Genomic DNA, 21,628 nt, shown 5'->3' with positions numbered 1-21,628 from the left:
GAACTGCGGGGAACAAGTCACGCTTAATAAAGCCTCATCGACTTCATCTCTCGTGAGTCTTTGTGCGCTACACTGTGAAAAGCCCCTAGTCGCCACATTCCGGCGCCTGTTCGGGGAGGCTTGAACGGGAATCGAACCATGCTGCTGGCCTGCCTTGGTCTACTTTCAAAGCCAGCGATTTAGCCCAGTGAGCTAAACCAGCCCCTGTTAAACATATTTAAACTAGTCTAATGGCTAATTTAAATATGTTAAACTGGATCTCGTCAAGCGAGGGCGAGATTCAGGTCGCGACGTCTCGTGAGATAATATTAGATCTCACGAGGCATTCCAATCGTCGTAAATCTCACCAGAGGCCTCTTGCGATATTTAACAGCCCCTTCGCGTCACCCAGTCGATGGTGGCGAGGCGGCTCGATTGCACCCTCAGTGCAGCGACCAAAGGTTTTCTGCCTCTTCCTATTTGCAGGTGAGCCCCGGGACTCCCGGCACCATTGGAGAAAGTGATGCTGTGTCCGGCTCCAGCTTGGACCAGGGGTGCTGACTGAAGAATGTGAAGAAGCTATCAGTATACCCAGTGACACACAGCACCAGGGCCCGAGTCTGGAGCTGCTCTCAGAGCATTAGCAGGTCACACAGCAGAGACAGTGCCGAGCTGCAGTTGGGCAGATTGGATGCTAATTGCTTCAAAACGTTAAAGCTCTGACATGAGAACATCACCAGAACATATGCATGATGCATTTTGTTTTTTTTTCATTTTGATTTTATTTTTCGTTGTCTTCTGTCCTCTCCTCCCCTGAAGATTCTGTCTCCTTGTCAGCTTGTACACACACCAGCTGCTCTCTCTGACTCCATTTCAACAGCAGAAAAAGAACCTGCCTTTATACAAGGCCTCGGGTAACCTCAGAATATCTCAAAGCACCTTACAGTGACTTTCAACGTGTCGTCACTGTTGTAATATGGGAAACCCAGCAGCAAGTCTGCACACAGCAAGCTCCCACAAACAGCAATGTGATCATGGCCAGTTCATCCATTTTAGTGATGTCAATTGAGGGATAAATATTGACCAGGGCAACAGGAATAACTCCCCGGCTCTTCGTCAGATTGTGTCATGGGGTCTTTTACGTCACCTGAGAGAGAAGACGGAGTAAAAGACGGCACCTCCAGCAATGCAGCACTGGAGGCTCAGATCGGATTTTATGCTCAGATACCTGGAGCAGGGCGTAACCCACAACTTTCTGACTCAGAGACATGAGCCACTATCCACTGAGCCGTGACTGATATCGAGCCTACCCTTCAGCCCAGGAACAAATATACATTTCTCCTGATGTTAGATTCCCACCTTCATCCGGCCAGTTCGGCTGTGCTGAAACATAGGGATATGAAAATGGATGGTGTTTTAGATCTAAGTAACACCATTACAGGGTACAGTGTGATAGCCCACAACAACTTACAGACAATAGCATTAAATGAAAAGGACCTGCCAAACCCAACAACCTTCGTGATCCCTGGGTTTTAGAGGAAAGATTCGAATCAAGAATCTCCAAAATGATTGCAGTTCACTGACTTCAACAGAGGAGCCTGGATTTATGACTTGTCTGATTTATGACTTTCTGGGGTTAAAGCAGGTTCAACGTTCGGGGCCTGCAATGGTGTTTAATTTAAACACAAAGTGAGAGAATTCAATCCAGTATCAATTAATAATCATTAGCATAGAACAAATCCTCAGTTGTTAGCTTTCTCTTTTAGCTAAGGGCTGGGGGCTGTATACGAATGCAAAGATATGAAAGGTCCAACTGGTTCATCCAGCCTGTAACAGCAACAATGTGAATTTATAGAGCGCCTTTAATATAGTAAGGCACCCCGAGATCCTTCCTTGGGGAATTATCAGACAAGCTTTCACACTGAGACATAAAAGTAGATCTGAATCTTGGTCGAAGAGGTAGATTTTAAAGGGGTGCCATAAGAACATAAGAAATAAGAGCGTGAATAGGCCATTCAGCCCCTCTTTGCTTTGAGGTTGCTGTATGATATGTGCCTCCGGTGCGCTGTTGCCTATGTTCGCACAAGATGAATTTCGCCGGCACTGCAAAATTAAATACTAACCAAGATTGAAACACAATTCGGATGAGGGCATTTAGAAATGAATTGGGCAAGTGCTTAAAGTAAATAGCAGTGGCCCCTAAAATGCTGACTTACTTCAAAAACAAAGTTGGAAAATGGCACAGTGGGTTTTGTCGAACATATTTATCACATCCACGAAGGTTTGTGACCTGGGGAATCTCTGTGTCAAGGATAGTCACTGAAGAAAAATCAATTGGAAGCATATTTCTCATTTATAGTTTACATTACTGAAACAGTTATTTACATATCAGTGATTCATGTGTCAAGAAGGGAATTGGGGAGACTCCTGTAAGAAGTATACTGTGGAAAGTGCCAGACCATTTGATAAGTCAGCCACAGATGTGCCTGTACTCTCAATGTGGAATGCTAGGGAAGGATTTTGAAGGCCGGCATCATTTCCCTGTTCTTCACATTCCACAGACATTCTGACCAAGAGGCAAGATCACGGGATGCTGAAGTCTCAGAACTAAATATATATTTGCCTGCCCTCTGTGCATCTCCTTAACTGAAGGTGTGACAATAAAGATTTACATTTCTATAGTGCTTTTCATGACCATCGGACATCACAAAACACTTTACAACCCAATGAGGTGTTTTTGAAGTGTCCTTACTGTTCTGGCTTGGAAAACAGAGCAGCCAATATGCACACAGAAAAACTCTCTCAAACTGCAATGTGACAATGACGAGGGCACGAAACTGGGCACACAGGTTAAATAGCGGGAAAGGCCAAAATCGAGATTCGGGCCGGGCACAAATCAGTTTGCTAACTAACCAGCCCGCTCCCGATGGCGAGTTCTGGATCACGGCCAAATATGGCGTGCATATCATTAACCCCAGTTAGCAGCAATTTTCATCTCATTAGCGAGATTGAAGTTGAATGTAATGGCTGCCCCGGAATTAACCGGGCTCACCAGCGAGAAATCAGGCGGACGTCGTTTAGTCTCCTTTTTGAAAATGGTAAACTGGCGCAATTGCTGCTGGGGGGATCTGAGGAGGTGAGGAGCCTTTTCCATTTTCGGGCATGTAGCTCAAGGGCACTGGAACTGCTGCCCTAGTGCTTGGCGTGGGGGGGAGGGGTGGGGGGGGGGAGAACCCCCCTCAGGGGAGTTGGGCATGTCGGCGGGTAGTGCAGTGTTCCAGGTCAGGGGTTGCCCCTGAGCTGTGAAGAGGGTGAGGGGGAGGGGGGGGTGCGGTGGGGGAAAAGGCAGGGGAAACTCCCCAGCTCTTCTTCAAAATAGTGCCACAGGGTGTTTTACAACCACTCAAAAGCAGACAGCTGAGGCCTCGATCCCAAACGACCCTTGCAGAATGAAAAGAAAAAAAAATGAAAAGTCGCTTATTGTCACGAGTAGGTTCAATGAAGTTACTGTGAAACGCCTCTAGTCGCCACATTCCGGCGCCTGTTCGGGGAGGCTGGTATGGGAATTGAACCGTGCTGCTGGCCTGCCTGGGTCTGCTTTAAAAGCCAGCGATTTAGCCCAGTGAGCTAAACCAGCCCCTGAGTTATTTACACCCAAATTGTTAACTCTGGTTCCATCCATAGATGCTGTCAGACCTGCTGGGTTTATCCAGCGTTTTCTGTTTTTACAACTGCTACTTGTCTTTGAGAAGTTCACCTTAGTAGGAAATTGTGGGAACATATTTGTACCCAGCAAGTTTCCCCCAACAGCAATGTGAAAAAGATGAGATTGTCTGGGCGGGATTCTCGGTCCGTCCAGCCCCGTTTTCCAAGCGGTGTACCCCCGCCGGTAGCGGAATCCTCCGTTCTCGCAGCCGGCCAACGACGTTTCCCCCTGTGGGCATCCCACGCCGTCGGGAAACCCGCAGGCGTGGGCGCGGTGGATCCCGCCGGCAGAGGACTCCGCAGTCTGTTTTTGTGACGTTGGCCAATTAAGATGGCCTCCAGTCTTTGAAGGCCCCACATTACGTCCCAGCAGGACACACGGGCTCGATGTGAAAAGTAACCGAAATCCACCTTGAAATGAAGCGGGGGCTGATGAGAATAATTTCAAAGGATATTATCGGCAAGAATAATCTGAACGAACCCACTGGCTAATAGGTTTATAAAGTGAGCTCCTTACTCGACAGGAAATGATGGGAAAGGCAGCTGCATTCTTGGGATGTTTTGTGTTTTGTTGTTGGGTAATGAGGCAACGGGGCCGATTTTCTTCCAGCTTGGAATGGGAATCAAACTGCCAGCCACATGAAGAATGTAAATAGTTTGGAAGAATTATCATTAAAGTCCTTTCAGGAATTCCCCACCCACTCCAGTCACTTAATCTTGCTGTAATAGCGCGCATGGGACCTATGAGGTGGGGAAGATTATCTTCCCCATGGTCCTTGCGGAGTAGGATGGGCATCTCCATTAACCTCTGGTATAAAAGGCACCGACTAGTGAGGAACCCGATAGGGATCAGCGTGTGAATAAAACTGCGTTTCTTTATTTTACTTGGTGTGGACTCCCCGTGTCCTTATTAAACCCGCAAAACAATTTGTTTAAACAACCTTTGCCAACGGCATCATTAAGGGCGTTTCTTCGGGAACGAAGGAGCTAATAGGATGTCACTCGGGGACAATGCCTGTGGGGGGGGGGGGGGTCAGTGAAAGCCACACCCTGGTAGAGGCGGTGGGGCGCAGCTGCTGGGAGCATCCACTGCTGACCCCTGCTGAGGGTAAGGGGAGGCACCCTTCACTCTGTCCCACTCCAGATGGGATGAGAAACTTCAGCTGTGAGGATTGACTGGGGAGGTTGGGACTGTTCTCCTTGGGGAGAAGAAGGTTAAGAGGAGATTTGATAGAGATGTCCAAAATCTTGAGGGGGCTGGCCGGAGTAGTCAGGAAGAAACTGTTCCCAACTCGGAAAAGGATCGAGAACGAGAGGGCACAGCTTTGAAGCGATGAAAGAACCAAATGAGCTGTGGGAAAACATTTTTTTCCCACAGCGAGTGGTTGGGGTGTGGAGGGCCCTGCCCAGAAGTGTGGTGGAGGCAGGTTCAACCGAGGCATTCAAGGGGGCATTAGATGATTATTTGAATATAAACAATGCGCAGGCGTACGGGGAAAAGGCAGGGAACCGCACATAGTCATGATATTCATTTTGGAGAGCTGGTGCAGCCACAATGAGCCAAACAGCTTCTTCTGCACAGTAAAAAAATCAGTGATTCTGTGAGATGCTTTCCTCGAGTTGATGGAGGCCACAAAGTGCCTCATGAGTGAGTTGAACCAGAGTGTTGGAGCTCGTACACCTCAAGACTACCCTCTCCTGAGAGAGTAACCAGCAAGGCCCATTCATCCCGCCACATTGTGAGGTTGACAATAAAAATAATGTCAGCTTCTGTCTTCATACGTCAATGCCATGACCCAATACTTATAAATCCTTAGCTCTGGAATTCCTTCCCTCAACCTTTCTGCATGTCTACCGCATTCCCCATCATTCAGACCCTCCTTAAACCTGCTCCAGTGACAATGCTTTTGGTCACCTGGTCTAATGCCTCATCCTTTGGCTTCACATTTTGAACAGTGAAGTTCATTTGGTCGCCGGGATTTTCCGGCTGTTTACGCCGACAGGATCATCTGGTCTTGCCGACAGTGCACCCGGCGGCATGACATGGGATCAATGGGAAATCCCACTGACAGTGGCGGGTCTAGAGGATCCCGCCCATCGGCAAACGGTGTGCCACCTCACCAGGGTGAGAAAATCACCACAGCGAAGGTTCTGTAAGATAGCCAAAATCTTCAGGGGACGGAAAGAGATCACTTGCCATTTAAACTGTGGATTCCTTGACACATATAACAATACGAGTTACGTAAAATAAAAATGCATTCTGTATAGTGCCACATAATTCTGCAACAGCTTTCACAGACCTCAATACAAGGGAGGCCCAGTGGTTAGCACTGCTGTCTCACAGCGCCAGGGACTCGGGTTCAATCTCTGCCTTGGGTGACTGTCTAAGTGGCATTTACACGTTCTTCCCGTGTCTGCGTGGGTTTCCTCCCACAGTCCAAAGATGTGCAGGTTAGGTGGGATTGCGGGGATAAGGCAGGCGAATGGGCCTAGGTGGGGTGCTCTTTCGGAGGGGCGGTGCAGATGGGTCGATGGGTCGAATGATTCAATGGAAATGTTATTCTATGTTCAACCTTATCGATGTGCCTCTATCTCTAGCTTTTCTTAAATTGCTTTTGTGTAACTACTTGTCTTTATTTTCTACCCATTTACCCATCTATCATTCGATCAGTAGCATAGTGATTTGCTGAACTAGTCATCCAAAAGCTTGGATTAATGATCTGGCGACACAAGCTCGGACTGCATTGCCATAGCAACTGGGAATTCAAATTCAATGGGTTAAGTAAAATCTGGATTTAAAAAGCTAATATCAGCAGGGCTTACCTTGAAACTACCAGATAATCATAAAAGCATCGCTAAAAACAGATGATTTGCTCATTATCTCCTTGATACCTGTAGGATCTTGCTATGTAAAAATTGGCTGTCACGTTTCCTACTTTACAATAGTGGCTGCACTGCAAAAAGTATTTCATTGGTTGTAAAGCACTTTGAGACATACTGAGGTTGCAAACAGCACTATAGGAATTAAAGATCTTCCTTCCTTCAGGCCTGATGGACCAGCTGGTACTTTCGAGGGCATTACTTTCATATGTTGGTTTCGTTACGAAACCCAAACTTATCTTGGAGGTCGGGATGAAGTCCCGATGACCCTCAGCCTTCCCACACTTGCGCAGTTTGGCACCTACATGTTCTTCGGGCCCAGGACAGGCCTGGAAGAAAAAGAAGACGGGCCTGAAAAACACAGGTCGGGTGACTAGGTGCAGAGCACCATAGCCAAGAGGTGTCCCAAAGGGAGGGACAAGGGAAGGGGACAGGGAGAAGTCCCGCAAAGAGATCCAGAGATCAGGACAAAGTAGGTGGACAGGGAGAGGTTCCAACATGAAGTCCCGTGCAAGGGACAAACACAGGAGACAGAAACAGGTCCTGGTTAAATCCAGTTAACAGAGAAGAGCAGAGAAACATGCTCCAAGTTAGAAAAAGGGCTGGGGGGAGCAAACATGAAGTTGAGCGAGCTCAGGAGAAGCCCTGGTAATTGAATAAGGCTAAGACGAAGCCCTAAAGATATAAGAAGGCAGCCAAAGGTTGGCGACTCTGTGCTACAGGCCGATAGGGCAAAGGTACCACTTTGGGGCAGTAGTTTTCTGCATGACATGGCCAATGAGCTGAAATTGTGCTTGTAAATTAGTGTTTGAGTGTACTCAGAAATCCAGAGGAACAGAATCTTGAAGGTGAGATCGAAACCCTGCGAGGTGGGCTGTCATTGAAGCCATCCGAGTTGGAGAAACCCATGGGGAAAACACAAAGGTGCAACCGTCAAAACTGAATGTTTGAAACACTTGTAAGAGAGACAACGTTTAAGTGAGATTGGTTGTCTCACAGTGTTAATGAGGTGGGTTGTTGAGAAATCCATGGTATTTGATTCTGGTCGCATTTGCCATTTATTGTGTGGTGTGGTGTATCCCACCACAATTTGCCTGTTCATGCACATGTACCTCATACTTTCTCTGAATGTTAGAGTATAAGATCTGTATTGTAAATCGTTTTGACTTTTTGACCTTGTTTGGTAACGTTTAGTTTTGATTCTTCAAAGTATTGGAATCTTGTGGCTTTATTTTCTTAGCAAGTGTCTCAAATCTCAAACTTTGCCGACTGTAAACAAAATATTGTTGGTCCCAAGCCGGTTCTCACCAACAACATAGGGGTTTGGCCAAGCATCATAACCGTATGATTGAAAGTATGTGAATGTTTCTTTCAGTGCATAGAGAGGAGCAATATTACACCAGCCAGAGTCTCGGGGCCTGCAGAAACACTTCTCAACTTGCAGAAGACAAGCGGGCATTAGGACTAATCAGCTTTACTATTATTTGAAACATTCTGGGCTGGATTCTGTTTGGGAGACTATTCTCTGCCGGAGGTGAATTACGATCGGTTTACAATCCCTCTGGGAACGCAAACAGGCAAGCAATTCTGTATTCCTCTGCCATGCAAATTTAAGCATGGCTTGTAATATAAGGGATTTCTGGCCATTTTGAGCGGACGGCGAAATAGTGAGGTTGTAATAGGGAGACACCGCCCAGAGGAAGTTACCCCCTTGGCCCACCGCAAGGTCCATCACGCCAGGACCACGCTGGTGGAGACCACAAATGATCCGCCCCCACGTGATTCCCAGCTGAGGGGATCACGGAAGGCCGGAGCGTAGGGGGCCGGACCCGCTAAATGGGTGCACGAGTCATTAAGACCCATTTGCATTCATTTACCTGCTCCCGCTGGTGCGCAGTGTGGGCCTTGTTCCCGGAGCCAGCGGGGGTGGGGGGGTCGGAGCACCGAGTTCGAAGCAGTGTCCGGCATTGGTCCCCAATTTGTCCCGACGGATAATTCTCCATCCCATCGGGACGCGCGATCCGGGTGTACTGGTTGGAGAATCCAGCCCTCTATCTACCTGGTGGTGCTTTTGTTTGAAGAGGGTCCCAAGTGATATAGATAGTACAATAGTTGCACGTCCAGATATAAAGAATGGACCGTGTAGAATGTCATAAAACTGAACTAAAACCTACCCACAGCGCAATATAAAATAAACCAATAATACTGTAAACACCAACCCCACAGGAATATAACAAAACTCCTTTGAAGCCCATTTACCTTAAGACTATTGTATAAAATACACCAATTCCATTAGGTCTACCATGAAACCAAATTCAATGTTAGAAATCCACTATGATATCCAACAGCTGTGTCACAAAACCCAGCAACAGTGATATAGGAATATTCTCTCATGTGTTGATCACATGACAAACCCAAATCCTCAGATCCCAAAACATTATTCAAAAAAGAGCAGCCAGGGTCCCATCGAATATTTATCCTTCATCCTAGGCCCGACCATCTTCAGCTGCTTCATCAATGACCTTTCTTCCATCATAAGGTCAGAAGTGGGGATGTTCGCTGATGACTGCACCATTTGCGACTCCTCAGATAATGAAGCAGTCCATGTCCAAATGCAGCAAGTCCTGGACACATCCAGGCTTGGGCTGACAAGGGGCAAGTAACATTCATGCCACACAAGTGCCAGGCAATGACCATATTCAGCAAATGAGAACCTGACCTTTGCCCCTTGACATTCAATGGCATTAGCATCACTAAATCCCCCACAATCAACATTCTGGGGGTCACCATGGTCCAGACACTGAACTGGACAAGCCATATAAACACTATGGATACCGGGGCAAGTCAAAGGCCAGGAATCCTACAATGAGTAACTCACCTCTTGACCCCCCCAAAACCTGTCCACCATCTACAAGGTACAAGTCAGGAGTGTGATGGAATACTTTCCGCTTGCCTGGATGAGTGCAGCTCCAACAACATTCAGGAAGCTTGACACCATCCAGGACCAAGGAACCCATTTGATTGGCACCCCTTCACAAACATTCAATCCCTCCACCACTGATGCACAGTAGCAGCCGTGTGTACCAACTTCTGGATGCACTGCAGCAACTCACCATGGTACCTGAGAGAGAGGGCACCTTCCAAACCCACGACTGCCGAACACCACACGGACTGCAGCGGTTCAAGAAGACAGCTTAGCACCACCTTCTCAAGGGCAATTAGGGGTAGACAATAATTGTTGACATACCAGCAACGCCCACATGCCATAAATGAATTTAAAAATCACAGCATCATCAAAACAGATTATCTCGCTATTAATCACATTGTTGCTTGTGAATATTCACTATGTGCGAGTTCCGTACTTCTGTCGGTGCATCGACAATGCTTGTACCATTGTTCTGAACATCATTTTGCACATTGACATTTGACTCGTTCACTGGTTGTGTCGGTTTTGATGAATGTAAACTTTCATATACATCCTCGCCTTGCTATTCAGCAACAGGTTATTTCACTTTTAGGAGCCCTCTTCTATTCCTCCTTAAAACCTGTCCTTTGTCAGTTATCACAGTATAGGACCTTGGACCTGGGGCAAAATTCTTCGGTATCAGCACGATGTCCGCCGACTGGCGCCCAAAACAGCGCAAATCAGTCGGGCATCGCGCCGCCCCAGAGGTGTGGAATGCTCCGCATCTTGGGGGGCCGAGCCCCAACCTTAAGGGGCTAGGCCCGCGCCGGACTAATTTCCGCCCTGCCAGCTGCCGGAAAAGACCTTTGGTGCCCCGCCAGCTGGCGCGGAAATGACATCTCCGGGCGGCGCATGCGTGGGAGCGTTAGCGGCCGCTGACGGCATTCCCGCGCATGCGCAGTGGAGGGAGTCTCTTCCACCTCCGCCATGGTGGAGACCGTGCTGAAGGCGGAAGGAAAAGAGTGCCCCCACGGCACAGGCCCGCCCGCGGATCGGTGGGCTCCGATCGCGGGCCAGGCCACTGTGGGGGCACCCCCCGGGGCCAGATCACCCCGCGCCCCCCCCCAGGACCCCGGAGCCCGCCCGCGCCGCCTTGTCCCGCCGGTAAGGTAGGTGGTTTAATCTACGCCGGCGGGACAGGCATTTTAGCAGCGGGACTTCGGCCCATCCGGGCCGCAGAATCGCGGGGGGGGCCCGCCAAACGTCGCGGCGCAATTCCCGCCCCCGCCGAATATCCGGTGCCGGAGAATTCGGCAACCGGCGGGAGCGGGATTCACGCCAGCCCCCGGCGATTCTCCGACCCGGCGGGGGGTCGGAGAATCTCGCCCCTGTTTTCTGCAATACCTTAGCACGTTTTAACCAGCTGTCAGGATCCTCCACTCTCACCATGTCATTTGGTTTCAAAGGTTTCAGACTCCTGGTCGACTTATCATAATATTCCTTTTGTTTCAACTTCTGAAATTCCATTTGATCTTTTATCTTCTGATTCAGCTTGTGCTTGGTATGGCATGGCAGAGTTGTTCGTAGTTTCCGATTCATCAACATTGCTGCTGGCGACAAACCACAACTTAATGGAGATGTTCGATAACTTGGCAGTGCTAACTATGGATCATCTTTACTGTCCCTAGCCTTCTTTCGTTCCTGCTTGACTATCTGAACCCCTTTTTCTGCTTTGCCATTTGATTGCGGGTAGACTGGACTTGACGTTACGTGCTTAAAATCATATTGCCGTGCAAATTCCTGCCATTCTTTACTGTTAAAGCATGGTCCATTATCATTCATCACTACCTCAGGTACTCCATTGCAAACATTGCTTTTGTATACATAATTAAACCATTTGCCGATGATCTAGATAATTGTGCTATCTCTGGATAATTTGAGTAATAATCTACCACTACCAAATATTCTTTACCATCAAGGTAGAATAAGTGTCCCAACCTTTTGCCAACGAACTGATACAATTTCACCTATTTTCATCGGTTAATAATAGTAATCGTTTATTGTCACAAGTAGGCTTCAATGAAGTTACTGTGAAAAGCGCCCAGTTGCCACATTCCGGCGCCTGTTCGGGGAGGCCTGGTATGAGAATTGAACCCGCTCTGTTGGCCTTGTTCTGCATTACAAGCCAGCTGTTTAGCCCACTGTGCCAAACCAGCCCCTCCAGGTTCCATTGCTTGTCAAACTTGGAACCAGGTTCCATTGCTTGTCGATATTGATATCGTTGACAAGTGGTACACTTTTCCACCATGTTTATTCCCAGCCAATATGCAATATGCAAATCTCGCACTCTTCATTTGCATTTTTCGATTCCAAGGTGACCATCATGAATCTTTTGCAGCAAAGTCTTGCGCAGAAACTGTGGAATTACGATTCTCTCTCGCCTCAGTAACAAACCATTTGCTACACTTCGCTCTGATCGTATGTGATGATGTTCAGAACATGAAACTTTCGGCCATCCATTGTTGAGAATGTGTATCACCATTTGTAATACTTCATCCTTCTCTGTTTCTTCAACAATCAGTTTTGACTTTACATCCAACACTGGAAGTGTTTCCGTAATCATACCTACATGAACCTGCACATCCTCTCCAGTGGAGCTGTCGTCTTGTGCTGTTGTAGCTCTGGACAATGCATCTGCTACTACAATATGCTTGCCAGGTGTATAGATTCCTTTAAAGTTATATCTCTGACGTTTCATCATCCAACGTTGAATACGAGGAGACATCTCATTGAGATTCTTCTTGTTTATTGCAACCAGCGGTCTATGATCTGCCTCGACAATGAGCACAGGTAAACCATATATGTAGCTATGGAATTTCTCCAAACCATTCACTAGCCCTAAACACTCTTTGTTTATTTGTGTATAATGACATTCAGATTCTGCCATAGATCTTGAAGGGCATGCTATTGGTTTCCAATCACTACCATTGTCTTCTTGCAGCAATACTGCACCTGGACCATCCTTCGATGCATCTGTTGAAATCTTGTTTTTTTGGGGGGTTGAAAAATGTTAATACTGGTGTGGTCGTGAGAGCTTTCTTTAATTTTATCCATTTTTGTTCATGCTCTTCAGCCCAAGTGAAGCTGTTCATTTTCTTCAGGATATCGCTAAGACTTGCTGGGTGGGATTCTCTGACCCCCACCAGGTCGGAGAATCTCTGGGGGGCGGCATGAATCCCGCCCCGCCTACCCCGACGTCGTCTGCCGTATTCTCCGGCGCCGTTTTTCGGGCGGCGGCGGATGTTCCCGCCACGCCGGTCCGGGGCCGTTGACAGCAGGCCCCCCTGGCGATTCTCCGGGACCCGATGGGCTGAGCGGCCGTCCATTTGTGGCCAGTCCCGCCGGTGTGAATCACTCAACTCAGGTACCAGCGGGACCTGGCAGGTAAGTCGGCGGGGGCGGTCCTTGGGGGCTGCGGGGGGATCCGACCCCGGGGGGCCCCCACGGTGGCCTGGCCCACGATCGGGGCCCACCGATCTGTGGGCAGTCTTGTCCGGTGGGGGCACTTCTTCCTTCTGCGCCGCCCCCTGTCGGGCTCCGCCATGGCCAGCGCGGACAGGAGAACCCCCCACGCACGCATCAAAATACGGTGGCCGGTCTGCGCAAGCGCAAGATCACGCCAGCCCTTCGGCGCATGGGCGACAACCGCCGTCCCTTCGCCGCTGACTGGAGCGGCGCCAACCCCTCCTCACCTTGGGGGGCCGTTGACACCGGAGTCGTTGCCGCCGGTTTTCCCGCCGGCGTGGGGACTTAGTCCAACAGAAGGGAGAATCCTGAAGCTGAGTTTGCTGAGAGATTTGGTATGAACTTTCCAATGAGGTTTATCATGCCCTGTATTCTTAGTACTCCCTTTTTACCTGTGGGGTCGAGGCATATTTTGATGGCTCGAATCTTCCTGTCATCAGGCTCCATTCCTTGAACAGATAATTTGTCTCCTGGAAACATTATTTCCTTTATACTAAACTGACATTTGTCCTTATCGAGTTGTAGCCCATTTCTTCTGTTTTTGGCTTCAGCTCCAACACTGAAAACAAAACTAAAACACACCCTGCAGCCTGCTCAAAAACGAAAGTAAAAAGCTGACAGACAGCCCAGCTCCACCCACTCTCTGACATTATTGCAGTAGTAAACACCCATTTCTTAAAGGTTCTCTCACTGCAGATATTTATATACACACCCATTTATAAACACCCATTTCTTAAAGGTACTCTCACATGACAAAGATCACTGTTTCTTTTTGTTTACATACCATCGAATTGACCCAATCTGTCGGCTCTTCAATCTTTTTTTATAACTCCAAGATGCGTCATGCTGTTGAATTTTGCCTTTAGAAGGTCACGTAATGGTGCCGGAACTCTTCTCAGAGCATGTATCACCGGTGGAGCATCCTTGTTTAATTGAATTTTGTAAGTGAAAGGTAAAACACCAAAACCCTGAAATATTTCTGAAAAAGCCTACACAATGGACTCCACTGATCCACTGTGTATTCTCAATGCACAGTCAGTGCGCTTCTCACCACCTCCAGTGCTTCACACGCTTCATCACCTAATAACGATTTGCGACTTTAGCAACTATTGAGAATTTTAATTTGTGCACTTTATTTTTTACTTGTAAGTCCAATTCACACATCCCCAATGTGTCAATTTTCTGACCATTATAGTCCTTCAACAAGACTGGATTATTCAATATTCTCGGTTTTAATTGCACAGTCTTGATATCACTGTGTTTATGAGTTTTCCTCTTGCTCCTGTCTCTAACTTCACAGTGATAATAAAGAAACTGTCCATTTGTGCTTTGCCTCTACTCCAGTATCACTTTCGTCCTTTTTAGGTGGCATTTTATTCTTTCCGGCTGTGTTTGCCCTGTCTTCATCCGAGATTACATCAACAGAAAATGTGCCTTCCAAATTAATGTCACCAATTGTATTAATTGACTTTCCTGCATTAACTGTTTTGCTTGTGAAACATTGTTTCACAAAATGATTTTTTCCTTTGCATTTTGTGCACATTTTGCCAAAAGCTGGACATTGCCTCGGTAGGTGCCTGTTTCCACATCTTTTGCATGTAATGGCTGCTTCTGCCGAGCGTTTAAAATGGCCACGGCTGCTGAGACCACATTTTATTTTGGAGTGCATCACAACAGCTATGGCCTCGGCATCACTCCAAATTTCCATGTCAAAGCTATGTGCATTGAATGTGCTGATTTGAATGGGTAGCACGGTAGCACAGTGGTTAGCACAGTTGCTTCGCACCTCCAGGGTCCCAGGTTCGATTCCTGGCTTGGGTCACTATCTGTGCAGAGTCTGCATGTTCTCCCCGTGCCTGCGCGGGTTATCTCCGGTTTCCTCCCACAGTCCAAAGATGCGCGGCTTAGGTGGGTTGGCCGTGCTAAATTGCCCTTAGTGTCCAAAAGAAAAAGGTTAAGTGGGGTTACTGGGTTACAGGGATGGGGTGGAGACGTGGGCTTGAGTGGGCTGCTCTTTCCAAGGGCTGGTGCAGACTCAATGGGCTGAATGGCCTCCTTCTGTACTGTAAACATAGATACACAGAACATACAGTGCAGAAGAAGGCCATTCGGCCCATCAAGTCTGCACTGACCCACTTAAGGCCTCACTTGCACCCCCACCCTGTAACCCAATAACCCCTCCTAACCTTTTGGGACACTAAGGGCAATTTATCATGGCCGATCCACCTAGCCTGCACATCTTTGGACTGTGGGAGGAAACCGGAGCACCCGGAGGAAACCCACGCAGACACGAGGAGAACGTGCAGACTCCGCACAGATAGTGGCGCAGCGGGGAATCGAACCTGGGACTCTGGCACTGTGAAGCCACAGTGTTAGCCACGTGTGCTACCGTGCTGCCCATAAATTCTATGATGCTATAATACGGTGCTCAGCTAGTTCACCAGTGTGGCAAATCTTTTTTTAAAATATTTTTATTCTCCTTTTTTGCATTTACTTCCCAATTTACACCCACCAACAAACAATAAGCAGTAATCAATAATGTCAATCCCCTTATCAACAACAATCTCATCGTCCCACCAAACCCCCAAACAACAGCCCACATGTTAATATAAGCAAAAAACAAAAAAGAATCAGGAATCACCCATAGTCACCATTAACACATACAGTGCCCCTCCCCCCATCCCTCCCAACCTCCACCCCCATTGTTCGATGTGATCCAATTCTCGAAAGTGCATAATGAATAATGCCCATGAATTGTAGAACCCCTCCATCCTTCCCCTCAGTTCAAACTTAACCTTCTCAAGAGTTCAGAGTTCCAGCAGGTCCCCCCGCCACGCCAGGGCACAGGGTGGAGAGGTTGATCTCCATCCCAACAGGATCCGCCTTCGGGCGATCAACGAGGCAAAGGCTACAACATCTGCCTCCGCACCCGTTTCCAACCCCAGCTGGTCCGATACTCCAAATATGGCCTCCCGAGGGCCCGGGTCTAGTTTCACGTGCACCACTTTAGAGATTACCCTAAACACCTCCTTCCAGTAATCCTCCAACTTTGGACAGGACCAAAACATATGAACATGGTTTGCCCCCCCCCCGCCCCGCAAAGTTAACACACATCTTCTACTCCTTCAAAGAGCCAGCTCATCCTCGTCCTTGTGAGGTGTGCTCGTCCAGGCGAGCTGTATCAGTCCCAACCTCGCGCACGAGGTGGAGGTGTTCACTCTCGGGAGCATCTCACACCAGAACCCCTCCGCCATACCCTCTCCCAACTCTTCCTCCCACTTTGCTTTGATCCGTTCCAGCAGTTCCTTCTCTTCCAAAATAGCTCCGTAAACCGCTGACACCACCCCCTTCTCCCGTCCCCCTGTCGTCAGCACCTCCTCCAGCAATGTGGAGGCCGTCTCCACCGGGAAGCTCTGTATCTCCTTCTTGGCAAAATCTCGAACCTGCATGCATCTAAGCATTTCACCCTGCTCCAGCCAATACTTCATTCCCAGCTCCCTCAATCCTGCAAACTAACCCCCAAGAAACAAATCTTTTAGTGTCCTAATTCCCTTCTCCTCCATCTCCGTAAATTTCCATCCCATTTCCCTGGTGCAAATCTATGGTTCCCCCGAATCGGCATTTCCCTTGACCCTGCCCCCAATCCGAAGTGCTGGCGAAACTGTCTCCAAATTCTCAACGAAGCTATTACTACCGGAGTCCCTGTGTATTTACCAGCATTGCAAATCTTAATTGCGTCTTCCAACTGAAGTGTATTCTCCCGTAAGAGACACTCACGCACTTTATCATCATTTACTCCAAAGACAATTTGATCCTGAATCACTGAGGACTCAAAGGACTCGCCTGTCTTCTGCGTGCGCGTTCTAAATATATATCGCTCAAAAGTTTCATTCTTTTTCGGTATGCAATGCTCATCACATTTTTTTATGACGGCATCAAAGCTTTTACTATCGTCCTCTTGTTCATATATGAAGGTGTTATAAATCTGAATCGCCTGCGGGCATGCTCCCGTTAGCCACAACGCTATCTTTATTTCATCTGGCTGCACCTACAATCCGAGAGCTGCTACATACAATGTAAACTGTTGTTTAAATGTGCGCCAATTGCCATCAACATTACCGGCTACTAGCAGTCGTTCTGGAGTTTTTAAATTATCCATCTTCTTCTTGCACTGGTGTTGCATTTTCAGAGATTTTCTTTTCAACGAGATTGCAATGATGTTCCATGTTTTCCTTGTAGCACCGTTTCACCAAATTTGAAGACCGTGTCCTTCAAATCTTCACACTTCGGAACTTTTATTTTTTGACCACTCCTGGTGCCATGTTACGTTCTTGTACAGAGTCGGCATACTAAATAACATCTGGTTCAAGACTAGTTACTTTTATTATAGTATAATAAACTGTGGGTGGGAAACTAATGCTATGAAACTGGAACTAATACAAACCCGACTGACCACGATGGTTTCTCCTCAAGACTCCCCCCAGGCTACAGTGTCACATGCAACTACTTGCCTGACACCTATTGTTCGGATTCGATACATATTTACACACACTTGTTGATGCATATCACCACAAAATTATTTTTTTTCTCATATTTTAATTTATATAACAGTTTTCACACCCCCAATGTGCCCCAAAATCCTTCACAGCTAACCTTTGATGTGTTGCAATGTGTGAAACACAGCAACCAATGTGCATGCAATGAGTTCCCACAAACAGCAATGACGAAATGCTGGTTGAGGGGAAGCTATTGGCCAAGGAACGAGGGATAAATCTTCTTCCCTTCTTTGAGATAGTACCTTGGGATTTTTTATATCCATCCAATAGAGCAGACTAGGGTTTGGTTTAACATTTCTTTTTTGCTCATTCATGGCTGGGCCACCATTTATTGCCCATCCCTAATTGCCCTTGGATTGAGTGGCCTGGCAGGTCCATTTAAGAATCAACCACATTGCTGTGGCCCTAAAATCACATGTAGGCCAGGCCAGGTAAGGTCTAAAGAGCATTAATGAACCAGATAGGTTTATTACAACAATGAAGCTGAAGGCCCCACCGTCTCAATCTTGCCCCTCACCTGAGGTGTGGTGATCCTCACCACTCAGCTCTCCCCCTCAAAGGGGAAAGCAGTCTATGGTCATCTGGGACTATGGTGACTTTTCATTCCGAGAATGGTTTCAAGGTCATCGTTATACTTTTAATTCCAGATTTCAAATTTCACCATCTGCCATGGCGGGATTTGAACCCAGGTCCCCCGAGCATTACGCTGGGTCTCTCGAGTACTAGTCCAGTGATAGTACCACTACGCCACTACCGCTCATCCAGGCAGCAGCGCCTCGCAGTACCATGGAGTATCATCCCGGATCTTAGCACCCGAGCCTCTGGAATGGACCTTAAATCCTCAAATCTCACTCAAAGGCAAGGGGGTTACTCACTAAATCACATCTGACTCTACAGGGAAAATGCAAACTCTGAATCATATTTTGAACTGCAGGCTGAAAATAGGCAGAATGAGTGCAGATGTTTAATGTTTGTTTGAAAGTTTGGCACTCGAGCTGTTAGTTGTCTCCACCTGAGTGGCGGCCTCACTCACTGACATAAATACCACAAACTGCTGAGCAGATTGTTATGAAACAATGTTTAAAAATGTGCAATGAGAAAGGGTTAATTAATGACCTCATGGTGACAGCACCCTTAGGTAGTAGTGATCATAACCACGTTCAGTTTGGGGGATAGAAGAATGGATCTCAGACTATAGTGTTTGAAACTTAAATAAGGGCAATTTTGAAGGCATAAAGATAGAGCTGGCTAAAGTAAACTGGGAAATTTGGTTAAGGGATAGGTCAGTAGAGATGCACTCCTGCGGTTCAGTAGTTTTCCATCACAGCTTTACAAATTGCAAATTGTTGGGATTCTCATACGGGAGTCCTAACAATATTAGCACTGGTAAACTAACAGGAAGCAGAGAGTAGACATATATGGGCCTTTTTTGGGGTCAGCAACATGTGACAGGTGAATGGAGTGCCACAGGGATCTGTGCTGGAGCATTAACTATTTACAATGTATGTCATTGTCTTGGATTAAGGGACTGAATGTGTACTTGCTTAATTTGTTGATGACACAAAGATAGGTAGGATAGTAAGTTGAGCAGAGGGCATAAGGCGTCTGCAAAAGGATACAGATAGGTTAAGTGAGTGGAGAGAAATTTGGCAAATGTGTATTATGTGGGAAAATGTGAACTTGTCCACTTTGGCATGGAGAGTAAAAATGCAGCATATTGTTTAAATGGGGAGATTTTGTAGAGCCCTGAGGTACAGAGGGATCTGGGTGTCCTGATACATGAATCAGGAAAAGTTAGTCTACGGGTACAGGAGTGGTTAGGAAGGCAAATGGAATGTTGTCATTTATTGCAGGGGGCTGGAATATTTTGTTTTGCTACAGTTATACAGCGCATGGGTGAGACCCCATCTGGAGTGCTGTTTTGATCAAGATATGACTGCATTGTAAACAGTTCAGAGAAGGTTCACTTGACTGATACCTGGGGTGGCGGGTTATCTTACAAACAAAGGTTGGACGGGCTGGGCCTGTATCGATTGGAGTTTAGAAGATTGGGAGGTGATCTTATTGAAACATACAAGATCCTGAGGGGATTTGGCAGGGCCAATGCTGAAAGGCTGTTCCCACTTGTGGGAGAGACTAGCACAAGTGGGCACAATTTAAAAATAAGAAGCTTCCCATTTAAAACCGTGATTCGAAGAAACCTTTTCTCTGAGAGGGTCATGAATCTTTGAAACTCTCTTCCCCAGGAAGCGGCGGTAGCGGGCTAAATTAATATTTTTAAGGCAGAGGTAGGTAGATTTTTGACTAACAGGGGAGTCAAAGATTATCAGGGGGAGGCAGAATGTGGAGTTGAGACCACAATAAGATCAGCCACGATCTTATTGAGTGGCAGAGCAGACTCGAGGGGCCGAATGGCCTCACTCCTGTTCCTAATTTGTACCTTTGTGTGTTCTTATGTAAAACTTGCAAGATCATTGCCACAGAGGCAATGTAGTTTAGTCGGGCAGCATGGTCGGCACGGGCTTGGAGGGCCGAAGGGCCTGTTCCTGTGCTGTACATTTCTTTGTTCTTTGTTCTTTGAGGCAAGTTAACACAGTGTCCAGGTTGAATAATCTTAAAACGAACGAACACAAATATCCCCACCTATTATATAAAGGGTTTTAAATTGAGGTAAAAGCTGTTGCCTGAATTAAATTATGATTTTAGTGAAAATAGAAAAGGTGGATGGCACGGTGGCGTAGTGGTAACCACTGCTGCTTCATGGCTCCGAGGACCATCAAAGTTCGATCCCGGCCCCGGGTCACTGTCCCTGTGGAGTTTGCACATTCACCCCATGTCTGCGGGGCCTTCACCTCCACAAACCAAAGATGTGCAGGGTAGGTGGATTGGCCATGTTAAATTGCCTCTTAATTGAATAAAAATGAATTGGGCACTTAAAACTTTTTTTAAACTTAAAAGAAAATGGAAAAGACAATTTTGCTTTCATTCACTTCATCGAATGGTTATAACGCAGGAGTTAAATTGACCTGTCGTGTCTCCACAAGAGCAACTCTGTGACTCCCAACACCCTGCCCTTCTCCCCCTGTATCCAGGCACGTTTTCCCCTTCAGGTTCATACCCACTTCCCCTTTTGAAAGCCACAACTGATTTTGATTAATGCTCTCCAAACAGCACTACATTGGAGCATCAGAAATTAATTATGAGCTTAAGTACCTAGAGTGGGACTTGAACCCACAATCCTCTGATTCAGAGATCAGAGCACTACCTGCTGAGCCATAGCTGCATCGACATCGATGGCAATTATCTTACATACGAATTATCGTAATTAAAACCTAATCGTTTTGTTGTACAGATAATAATGCATTTCACAATGACATAATTTTGTGCTGTTATTTCAAAATATCAGGACAGAATTGTGACAGAAAATGCTGGAAATGCTCTAAAGGCATCAACTGGGAGAGATCAGCCTTGGCTGTGTATTTCCCACACTTCCTATTTTTAATTCCAGGTGTCCAGCATCTGCAGTACTTTTGTCTTTGCAGAGCTGCAGGGCTCTAACCGCATGGAAGGGGACCCTTCGGCCCATTGGGTATATGCCGGCACCCTGCTGAGCAATCCAGTCAGCCCCATTTCCCTTGCTCCCCCCCCCCCCCCCCCCTGTAGCTCTGCAGGTTTATTCCCCTCAACTGCCCACCCAATTTTCTTTTTAAAACCCATGGATAGTCTCTACTTAATAAAAGCAAATTACTGCAGATGCTGGAACCTGAAACGAAAGAGAAAATGCTGGAAAATCTCAGCAGGTCTGGCAGCGTCTGTAGGGAGAGAAAAGAGCTAACGTTTTGAGTCCGATGACTCTTTGTCAAAGCTGGGCAAAGTGTCATCTGGACTCGAAACTGATGCGACCATCAATTCACTCGAGGCGGGAGTAGAAGTAAACTGTGGCTTTAATCAACTTAGAACAGTGCCTGCCTGCGACTGATCCAATACTGAGAACCGCCTACAGGTCGACTGCTCTTTGTACCTCCCTTCAAGGAGAGGAGCCGTGGGCGGAGCCCATACAGGCCCCAACATGTTCCCC

Source organism: Scyliorhinus torazame, chromosome 13, assembly GCF_047496885.1.
Source record: "Scyliorhinus torazame isolate Kashiwa2021f chromosome 13, sScyTor2.1, whole genome shotgun sequence".
Taxonomy (NCBI): Eukaryota; Metazoa; Chordata; class Chondrichthyes; order Carcharhiniformes; family Scyliorhinidae; genus Scyliorhinus; species Scyliorhinus torazame.
The sequence above is the reverse complement of the archived record's forward strand: the minus strand, read 5'-3'. Positions refer to the sequence as shown.